We start from the raw sequence: 12,401 nt of genomic DNA, 5'->3' as shown, positions 1-12,401 counted from the left end.
CCAGAGAGATTGATCCAGAGATCCCCACATCCCTGAGACATTGATCCAGGGATACCCACATCCCAGAGAGAATGATCCAGGGATCCCCACAACCCAGAGAGATTGATCCAGGGATCCTCACATCCCCAATATATTGATCCAGAGATCCCCACATCCCACAGATTTTGATCCAGGGACCCTCAAATCCCAGAGAGATTGATTCAGCAACCCCACACCCCCAGAGAGATTGATCCAGGGATCCTCGCATCCCAGAGAGATTGATCCAGGGATCCCGACATCCCAGAGAGATTGATCCAGCAACCCCACACCCCCAGAGAGATTGATCCAGTGATTCCCCCCATCCCAGAGAGATTGATCCAGGAATCCCCACATCCCAGAGAGATTGATTCAGGAATCCCATCATCCCCGAGAGATTAATCCAGGGATCCCCACATCCCAGAGAGATTGATCCAGGGATCCCCACATCCCAGAGAGATTGCTGCAGGGATCCCCACATCCTAAAGAGATTGATCCAGGCTTCCCCCATTCCAGAGAGATTGATCCAGGGATCCCCACATCCCAGAGAGATTGATCCAGGGATCCCCACATCCCAGAGAGATTGATCAAGGGATCCCCAAAACCCAGAGAGACTGATCCAGCGATTCCCCACATCACAGAGAGATTGATCCAGGGATCCTCACATCCCAGAGAGATTGATCCAGGGATTCCTCCATCCCAGAGAGATTGATCCAGGGATCCCCACATCTCAGAGAGATTGATCCAGGGATCCGCACATCCCAGAGAGATTGATCCAGGGATCCCCACATCCCAGAGAGATTGATACAGGGATTCCCCCATCCCAGAGAGATTGATCCTGGGATCCCCACATCCCAGAGAGATTGATCCAGGGATCCCCACATCCCAGAGAGATTGATCCAGAGATCCCCACATCCCTGAGACATTGATCCAGGGATACCCGCAACCCCGAGAGATTGATCCAGGGATCCCCACATCCCAGAGAGATTGATCCAGTGATCCCCATATCCCAGAGGGATTGATCCAGAGATCCCCACATCCCTGAGACATTGATCCAGGGTTCCCCACATCCAGGAGAGATTGATCCAGGGATCCCCACATCCCAGAGAGATTGATCCAGAGATCCCCACATCCCAGAGACAGTGATCCAGGGATCCTCACATCCCAGGGAGATTGATCCAGGGATCCTCACATCCCAGAGAGATTGATCCAGGGATCCCTACATCCCAGAGAGATTGATCCAGTGATCCCCAAATCGCTGAGAGATTGATCTTGGTATCCCCACATCCCAGAGAGATTGATCCAGGGATCCCCACATCCAAGAGAGATTGATCCAGGGATTCCCCCATCACAGAGAGATTGATCCAGGGATCCCCACATCCCAGAAAGATTGATCCAGTGATCCCCAAATTGCTGAGAGATTGATCTTGGTATCCCCACATCCCAGAGAGATTGATCCAGAGATCCCCACATCCCTGAGACATTGATCCAGGGATACCCACATCCCAGAGAGAATGATCCAGGGATCCCCACAACCCAGAGAGATTGATCCAGGGATCCTCACATCCCCAATATATTGATCCAGAGATCCCCACATCCCACAGATTTTGATCCAGGGACCCTCAAATCCCAGAGAGATTGATTCAGGGATCCCCACATCCTGGAGAGATTGATCCAGGATCCCCACATCCCAGAGACATTGATCCAGGGATTCCCCCATCCCAGAGACATTGATCCAGGGATCCCCAAATTGCTGAGAGATTGATCCAGGGATCCACGCATCCCAGAGAAATTGATCCAGGGATCCCCGAATCCCAGAGAGATTGATCCAGGGATCCCCACATCCCAGAGAGATTGATCCAGGGATCCTCGCATCCCAGAGAGATTGATCCAGGGATCCCGACATCCCAGAGAGATTGATCCAGTGATTCCCCCCATCCCAGAGAGATTGATCCAGGAATCCCCACATCCCAGAGAGATTGATTCAGGAATCCCATCATCCCCGAGAGATTAATCCAGGGATCCCCACATCCCAGAGAGATTGATCCAGGGATCCCCACATCCCAGAGAGATTGCTGCAGGGATCCCCACATCCTAAAGAGATTGATCCAGGCTTCCCCCATTCCAGAGAGATTGATCCAGGGATCCCCACATCCCTGAGAGATTGATCCAGCGATCCCCACATCTCAGAGAGATTGATCCAGGGATCCCCACATCCCAGAGAGATTGATCCAGGGATCCCCACATCCCAGAGAGATTGATACAGGGATTCCCCCATCCCAGAGAGATTGATCCTGGGATCCCCACATCCCAGAGAGATTGATCCAGGGATTCCCCCATCCCAGAGAGATTGATCCAGGGATCCCCACATCCCAGAGAGATTGATCCAGAGATCCCCACATCCCTGAGACATTGATCCAGGGATACCCGCATCCCCGAGAGATTGATCCAGGGATCCCCACATCCCAGAGAGATTGATCCAGTGATCCCCATATCCCAGAGGGATTGATCCAGAGATCCCCACATCCCTGAGACATTGATCCAGGGTTCCCCACATCCAGGAGAGATTGATCCAGGGATCCCCACATCCCAGAGAGATTGATCCAGAGATCCCCACATCCCAGAGACAGTGATCCAGGGATCCTCACATCCCAGGGAGATTGATCCAGAGATCCCCACATCCCAGAGACAGTGATCCAGGGATCCTCACATCCCAGAGAGATTGATCCAGGGATCCTCACATCCCAGAGAGATTGATCCAGGGATCCCTACATCCCAGAGAGATTGATCCTGGGATCCCCAAATCGCTGAGAAATTGATCTGGGTATCCCCACATCCCAGAGAGATTGATCCAGGGATTCCCCACATCCGAGAGAGATTGATCCAGGGTTCCCCACATTCCAGAGATATTGATCCAGGGATCCCCACATCCCAGAGAGATTGATCCAGGGATCCCCACATCCCAGAGAGATTGATCCAGTGATCCCCAAATCGCTGAGAGATTGATCTTGGTATCCCCACATCTCAGAGAGATTGATCCAGGGATCCCCACATCCAAGAGAGATTGATCCAGGGATTCCCCCATCACAGAGAGATTGATCCAGGGATCCCCACATCCCAGAAAGATTGATCCAGTGATCCCCAAATTGCTGAGAGATTGATCTTGGTATCCCCACATCCCAGAGAGATTGATCCAGAGATCCCCACATCCCTGAGACATTGATCCAGGGATACCCACATCCCAGAGAGAATGATCCAGGGATCCCCACAACCCAGAGAGATTGATCCAGGGATCCTCACATCCCCAATATATTGATCCAGAGATCCCCACATCCCACAGATTTTGATCCAGTGACCCTCAAATCCCAGAGAGATTGATTCAGGGATCCCCACATCCTGGAGAGATTGATCCAGGATCCCCACATCCCAGAGACATTGATCCAGGGATTCCCCCATCCCAGAGACATTGATCCAGGGATCCCCAAATTGCTGAGAGATTGATCCAGGGATCCACACATCCCAGAGAAATTGATCCAGGGATCCTCGAATCCCAGAGAGATTGATCCAGGGATCCCCACATCCCAGAGAGATTGATCCAGGGATCCTCGCATCCCAGAGAGATTGATCCAGGGATCCCGACATCCCAGAGAGATTGATCCAGCAACCCCACACCCCCAGAGAGATTGATCCAGTGATTCCCCCCATCCCAGAGAGATTGATCCAGGAATCCCCACATCCCAGAGAGATTGATTCAGGAATCCCATCATCCCCGAGAGATTAATCCAGGGATCCCCACATCCCAGAGAGATTGATCCAGGGATCCCCACATCCCAGAGAGATTGCTGCAGGGATCCCCACATCCTAAAGAGATTGATCGAGGCTTCCCCCATTCCAGAGAGATTGATCCAGGGATCCCCACATCCCTGAGAGATTGATCCAGCGATCCCCACATCTCAGAGAGATTGATCCAGGGATCCGCACATCCCAGAGAGATTGATCCAGGGATCCCCACATCCCAGAGAGATTGATACAGGGATTCCCCCATCCCAGAGAGATTGATCCTGGGATCCCCACATCCCAGAGAGATTGATCCAGGGATTCCCCCATCCCAGAGAGATTGATCCAGGGATCCCCACATCCCAGAGAGATTGATCCAGAGATCCCCACATCCCTGAGACATTGATCCAGGGATACCCTCATCCCCGAGAGATTGATCCAGGGATCCCCACATCCCAGAGAGATTGATCCAGTGATCCCCATATCCCAGAGGGATTGATCCAGAGATCCCCACATCCCTGAGACATTGATCCAGGGTTCCCCACATCCAGGAGAGATTGATCCAGGGATCCCCACATCCCAGAGAGATTGATCCAGAGATCCCCACATCCCAGAGACAGTGATCCAGGGATCCTCACATCCCAGGGAGATTGATCCAGGGATCCTCACATCCCAGAGAGATTGATCCAGGGATCCCTACATCCCAGAGAGATTGATCCTGGGATCCCCAAATCGCTGAGAAATTGATCTGGGTATCCCCACATCCCAGAGAGATTGATCCAGGGATTCCCCACATCCGAGAGAGATTGATCCAGGGATCCCCACATTCCAGAGATATTGATCCAGGGATCCCCACATCCCAGAGAGATTGATCCAGGGATCCCCACATCCCAGAGAGATTGATCCAGGGATCCCCACATCCCAGAGAGATTGATCCAGGGATCCCCACATCCCAGAGAGATTGACCCACGGATCCCCCCATCCCTGAGATATTGATCCATGGATCACCACATCCCAGAGATATTGATCCAGGGATCCCCACATCCCAGAGAGATTGATCCAGTGATCCCCACATCCCAGAGAGTTTGATCCAGGGATCCACACATCCCAGAGAGATTGATCCAGGGATCCCCACATCCCAGAGAGATTGATCCAGGGTTCCCCACATTCCATAGAGATTGATCGAGAATCCCCACATCCCAGAGAAATTGATACAGGGATCCCCACATCCCCGAGAGATTGATCCAGGGATCCCCCCATCCCAGAGAGATTGATCCAGGGATTCCCCCATCCCAGAGAGATTGATCCAGTGTTCCCCACATCCCAGAGAGATTGATCCAGGGATCCCCACATCCCAGAGAGATTGATCCAGGGATCCTCACATCCCAGAGAGATTGATCCAGTGATCCCCAAATCGCTGAGAGATTGATCTTGGTATCCCCACATCCCAGAGAGATTGATCCAGGGATCCCCACATCCAAGAGAGATTGATCCAGGGATTCCCCCATCACAGAGAGATTGATCCAGGGATCCCCACATCCCAGAAAGATTGATCCAGTGATCCCCAAATCGCTGAGTGATTGATCTTGGTATCCCCACATCCCAGAGAGATGGATCCAGGGATCCCCACATCCAAGAGAGATTGATCCAGGGATTCCCCCATCACAGAGAGATTGATCCAGGGATCCTCACCTCCCCGATAGATTGATCCAGAGATCCCCACTTTCCACAGATTTTGATCCAGGGATCCTGAAATCCCAGAGAGATTGATTCAGGGATCCCCACATCCCAGAGAGATTAATCCAGGGATCCTCACCTCCCCGATAGATTGATCCAGAGATCCCCACTTTCCACAGATTTTGATCCAGGGATCCTCAAATCCCAGAGAGATTGATTCAGGGATCCCCACATCCCAGAGAGATTGATCCAGGGATTCCCCCATTCCAGGGACATTGATGCAGGGATCCCCAAATTACTGAGAGATTGATCCAGGGATCCACACATCCCAGAGAGATTGATCCAGGGATCCCCACATCCCAGAGAGATTGATCCATGTATCCTCACATCCCAGAGAGATTGATGGAGGGATTCCCCCACCCGAGAGAGATTGATCCAGGGATCCTGACATCCCAGAGAGATTGATCCAGGGATCCCGACATCGCAGAGGGATTGATCCAGGGATTCCTCCATCCCAGAGAGAGTGATCCAGGTATTCCCAAATCCCAGAGATATTGATCCAGGTATTCCTACATCCCAGAGAGATTGATCCAGGGATACCCACATCACTGAGAGATTGGTCCAGGGATCCGCACATCGCTGAGAGATTGATCCAGGGATCCCCACATCCCAGAGAGAGTGATCCAGGGATCCCGACAGCCCAGAGAGATTGATCTTGGTATCCCCACATCCCAGAGAGATGGATCCAGGGATCCCCACATCCAAGAGAGATTGATCCAGGGATTCCCCCATCACAGAGAGATTGATCCAGGGATCCTCACCTCCCCGATAGATTAATCTGAGATCCCCACTTTCCACAGATTTTGATCCAGGGATCCTGAAATCCCAGAGAGATTGATTCAGGGATCCCCACATCCCAGAGAGATTAATCCAGGGATCCTCACCTCCCCGATAGATTGATCCAGAGATCCCCACTTTCCACAGATTTTGATCCAGGGATCCTCAAATCCCAGAGAGATTGATTCAGGGATCCCCACATCCCAGAGAGATTGATCCAGGGATTCCCCCATTCCAGGGACATTGATGCAGGGATCCCCAAATTACTGAGAGATTGATCCAGGGATCCACACATCCCAGAGAGATTGATCCAGGGATCCCCGAATCCCAGAGAGATTGATCCAGGGATCCCCACATCCCAGAGGGATTGATCAATGTATCCTCACATCCCAGAGAGATTGATGGAGGGATTCCCCTACCCGAGAGAGATTGATCCAGGGATCCTGACATCCCAGAGAGATTGATCCAGGGATCCCGACATCGCAGAGGGATTGATCCAGGGATTCCTCCATCCCAGAGAGAGTGATCCAGGTATTCCCAAATCCCAGAGATATTGATCCAGGTATTCCCACATCCCAGAGAGATTGATCCAGGGATACCCACATCACTGAGAGATTGGTCCAGGGATCCGCACATCGCTGAGAGATTGATCCAGGGATCCCCACATCCCAGAGAGATTGATCCAGGGATTCCCACATCCCAGAGAGATTGATCCAGGGATTCCCACATCCCAGAGAGATTGATCCAGGGATCCTCACAACCCAGAGATGCCCCACATCCCAGAGAGATTGATCCCTGGATCCCCACATCCGAGATAAATTGATCCAGGGATTCCCCCATCCCAGAGAGATTGATCCAGGGATCCCCACATCCCAGAGAGATGGATCCAGGGATCCCCACATCCCAGAGAGATTCATCCAGGGATCCCCACATCCCACAGATTCTGATCCAGGGATCCCCGAATCCCAGAGAGATTGATCCAGGGATGCCCGCATCCCAGAGCGATTGATCCAGGGATTCCCGAATCCCAGAGAGATTGATCCAGGGATGCCCGCATCCCAGAGAGATTGATCCAGTGTTTCCCCCCATCCCAGAGAGATTGATCTAGGGATCCCCACATCCCAGAGAGATTGATCCAGGGATCCCGACATCCCAGAGAGATTGATCCAGTGACCCCACACCACCAGAGAGATTGATCCAGTGATTCCCCCATCCCAGAGAGATTGATCCAGGGATCCCCTCAACCCAGAGAGATTGATCCAGTGATTCCCCCCCATCCCAGAGAGATTGATCCAGGGATCCCCACATCCCAGAGAGATTGATCCAGAGATCCCCACATCCCTGAGACATTGATCCAGGGATACCCACATCCCAGAGAGAATGATCCAGGGATCCCCACAACCCAGAGAGATTGATCCAGCTATCCCCATATCCCAGAGGGATTGATCCAGAGATCCCCACATCCCTGTGACATTGATCCAGGGTTCCCCACATCCAAGAGAGATTGATCCAGGGATCCCCACATCCCAGAGAGATTGATCCAGGGATCCCCCCCATCCCAGAGAGATTGATCCAGGGATCCTCACATCCCCGATAGATTGATCCAGAGATCCCCACATCCCACAGATTTTGTTCCAGGGATCCTCAAATCCCAGAGAGATTGATTCAGGGATCCCCACATCCTGGAGAGATTGATCCAGGATCCCCACATCCCAGAGACATTGATCCAGGGATTCCCCCATCCCAGCGACATTGATCCAGGGATCCCCAAATTGCTGAGAGATTGATCCAGGGATCCACACATCCCAGAGAAATTGATCCAGGGATCCCCGAATCCCAGAGAGATTGATCCAGGGATCCCCACATCCCAGAGAGATTGATCCAGGGATCCTCGCATCCCAGAGAGATTGATCCAGGGATCCCGACATCCCAGAGAGATTGATCCAGCAACCCCACACCCCCAGAGAGATTGATCCAGTGATTCCCCCATCCCAGAGAGATTGATCCAGTGATTCCCCCCATCCCAGAGAGATTGATCCAGGAATCCCCACATCCCAGAGAGATTGATTCAGGAATCCCATCATCCCCGAGAGATTAATCCAGGGATCCCCACATCCCAGAGAGATTGATCCAGGGATCCCCACATCCCAGAGAGATTGCTCCAGGGATCCCCACATCCTAAAGAGATTGATCCAGGCTTCCCCCATTCCAGAGAGATTGATCCAGGGATCCCCACATCCCAGAGAGATTGATCCAGGGATCCCCACATCCCAGAGAGATTGATCAAGGGATCCCCAAAACCCAGAGAGATTGATCCAGCGATTCCCCCCATCACAGAGAGATTGATCCAGGGATCCTCACATCCCAGAGAGATTGATCCAGGGATCCCAACATCCCAGAGAGAGCGATCCAGGGATCCCCCCATCCCAAAGAGATTGATCCAGGGATTCCCCCATCCCAGAGAGATTGATCCAGGGATCCCCACATCCCAGAGAGATTGATCCAGGGATTCCCCACATCCCAGAGAGATTGATCCATGGATCCCCACATCGCTGAGAGATTGATCCAGGGATCCCCACATCGCTGAGAGATTGATTCAGGGATCCCGACATCCCAGAGAGATTGATCCAGCAACCCCACACCCCCAGAGAGATTGATCCAGTGATTCCCCCCATCCCAGAGAGATTGATCCAGGAATCCCCACATCCCAGAGAGATTGATTCAGGAATCCCATCATCCCCGAGAGATTAATCCAGGGATCCCCACATCCCAGAGAGATTGATCCAGGGATCCCCACATCCCAGAGAGATTGCTGCAGGGATCCCCACATCCTAAAGAGATTGATCCAGGCTCCCCCCATTCCAGAGAGATTGATCCAGGGATCCGCACATCCCAGAGAGATTGATCCAGGGATCCCCACATCCCAGAGAGATTGATACAGGGATTCCCCCATCCCAGAGAGATTGATCCTGGGATCCCCACATCCCAGAGAGATTGATCCAGGGATTCCCCCATCCCAGAGAGATTGATCCAGGGATCCCCACATCCCAGAGAGATTGATCCAGAGATCCCCACATCCCTGAGACATTGATCCAGGGATCCCCACATCCCAGAGAGATTGATCCAGGGATCCCCACATTCCAGAGATATTGAACAAGGAATCCCCACATCCCAGAGAGATTGATCCAGGGATTCCCCCATCCCAGCGACATTGATCCAGGGATCCCCAAATTGCTGAGAGATTGATCCAGGGATCCACACATCCCAGAGAAATTGATCCAGGGATCCCCGAATCCCAGAGAGATTGATCCAGGGATCCCCACATCCCAGAGAGATTGATCCAGGGATCCTCGCATCCCAGAGAGATTGATCCAGGGATCCCGACATCCCAGAGAGATTGATCCAGCAACCCCACACCCCCAGAGAGATTGATCCAGTGATTCCCCCATCCCAGAGAGATTGATCCAGTGATTCCCCCCATCCCAGAGAGATTGATCCAGGAATCCCCACATCCCAGAGAGATTGATTCAGGAATCCCATCATCCCCGAGAGATTAATCCAGGGATCCCCACATCCCAGAGAGATTGATCCAGGGATCCCCACATCCCAGAGAGATTGCTCCAGGGATCCCCACATCCTAAAGAGATTGATCCAGGCTTCCCCCATTCCAGAGAGATTGATCCAGGGATCCCCACATCCCAGAGAGATTGATCCAGGGATCCCCACATCCCAGAGAGATTGATCAAGGGATCCCCAAAACCCAGAGAGATTGATCCAGCGATTCCCCCCATCACAGAGAGATTGATCCAGGGATCCTCACATCCCAGAGAGATTGATCCAGGGATCCCAACTTCCCAGAGAGAGCGATCCAGGGATCCCCCCATCCCAGAGAGATTGATCCAGGGATTCCCCCATCCCAGAGAGATTGATCCAGGGATCCCCACATCCCAGAGAGATTGATCCAGGGATTCCCCACATCCCAGAGAGATTGATCCATGGATCCCCACATCGCTGAGAGATTGATCCAGGGATCCCCACATCGCTGAGAGATTGATTCAGGGATCCCGACATCCCAGAGAGATTGATCCAGCAACCCCACACCCCCAGAGAGATTGATCCAGTGATTCCCCCCATCCCAGAGAGATTGATCCAGGAATCCCCACATCCCAGAGAGATTGATTCAGGAATCCCATCATCCCCGAGAGATTAATCCAGGGATCCCCACATCCCAGAGAGATTGATCCAGGGATCCCCACATCCCAGAGAGATTGCTGCAGGGATCCCCACATCCTAAAGAGATTGATCCAGGCTTCCCCCATTCCAGAGAGATTGATCCAGGGATCCCCACATCCCTGAGAGATTGATCCAGCGATCCCCACATCTCAGAGAGATTGATCCAGGGATCCGCACATCCCAGAGAGATTGATCCAGGGATCCCCACATCCCAGAGAGATTGATACAGGGATTCCCCCATCCCAGAGAGATTGATCCTGGGATCCCCACATCCCAGAGAGATTGATCCAGGGATTCCCCCATCCCAGAGAGATTGATCCAGGGATCCCCACATCCCAGAGAGATTGATCCAGAGATCCCCACATCCCTGAGACATTGATCCAGGGATACCCGCATCCCCGAGAGATTGATCCAGGGATCCCCACATCCCAGAGAGATTGATCCAGTGATCCCCATATCCCAGAGGGATTGATCCAGAGATCCGCACATCCCTGAGACATTGATCCAGGGTTCCCCACATCCAGGAGAGATTGATCCAGGGATCCCCACATCCCAGAGAGATTGATCCAGAGATCCCCACATCCCAGAGACAGTGATCCAGGGATCCTCACATCCCAGGGAGATTGATCCAGGGATCCTCACATCCCAGAGAGATTGATCCAGGGATCCCTACATCCCAGAGAGATTGATCCTGGGATCCCCAAATCGCTGAGAAATTGATCTGGGTATCCCCACATCCCAGAGAGATTGATCCAGGGATTCCCCACATCCGAGAGAGATTGATCCAGGGATCCCCACATTCCAGAGATATTGATCCAGGGATCCCCACATCCCAGAGAGATTGATCCAGGGATCCCCACATCCCAGAGAGATTGATCCAGGGATCCCCACATCCCAGAGAGATTGATCCAGGGATCCCCACATCCCAGAGAGATTGATCCAGGGATCCCCACATCCCAGAGAGATTGACCCACGGATCCCCCCATCCCTGAGATATTGATCCATGGATCACCACATCCCAGAGATATTGATCCAGGGATCCCCACATCCCAGAGAGATTGATCCAGTGATCCCCACATCCCAGAGAGTTTGATCCAGGGATCCACACATCCCAGAGAGATTGATCCAGGGATCCCCACATCCCAGAGAGATTGATCCAGGGTTCCCCACATTCAATAGAGATTGATCGAGAATCCCCACATCCCAGAGAAATTGATACAGGGATCCCCACATCCCCGAGAGATTGATCCAGGGATCCCCACATCCCAGAGAGATTGATCCAGGGATTCCCCCATCCCAGAGAGATTGATCCAGTGTTCCCCACATCCCAGAGAGATTGATCCAGGGATCCCCACATCCCAGAGAGATTGATCCAGGGATCCTCACATCCCAGAGAGATTGATCCAGTGATCCCCAAATCGCTGAGAGATTGATCTTGGTATCCCCACATCCCAGAGAGATTGATCCAGGGATCCCCACATCCAAGAGAGATTGATCCAGGGATTCCCCCATCACAGAGAGATTGATCCAGGGATCCTCACCTCCCCGATAGATTGATCCAGAGATCCCCACTTTCCACAGATTTTGATCCAGGGATCCTGAAATCCCAGAGAGATTGATTCAGGGATCCCCACATCCCAGAGAGATTAATCCAGGGATCCTCACCTCCCCGATAGATTGATCCAGAGATCCCCACTTTCCACAGATTTTGATCCAGGGATCCTCAAATCCCAGAGAGATTGATTCAGGGATCCCCACATCCCAGAGAGATTGATCCAGGGATTCCCCCATTCCAGGGACATTGATGCAGGGATCCCCAAATTACTGAGAGATTGATCCAGGGATCCACACATCCCAGAGAG

Source organism: Carcharodon carcharias, chromosome 36 (assembly GCF_017639515.1).
Source record: "Carcharodon carcharias isolate sCarCar2 chromosome 36, sCarCar2.pri, whole genome shotgun sequence".
In the NCBI taxonomy this organism is placed as follows: Eukaryota; Metazoa; Chordata; class Chondrichthyes; order Lamniformes; family Lamnidae; genus Carcharodon; species Carcharodon carcharias.
Note: the sequence above shows the minus strand (reverse complement) of the source record.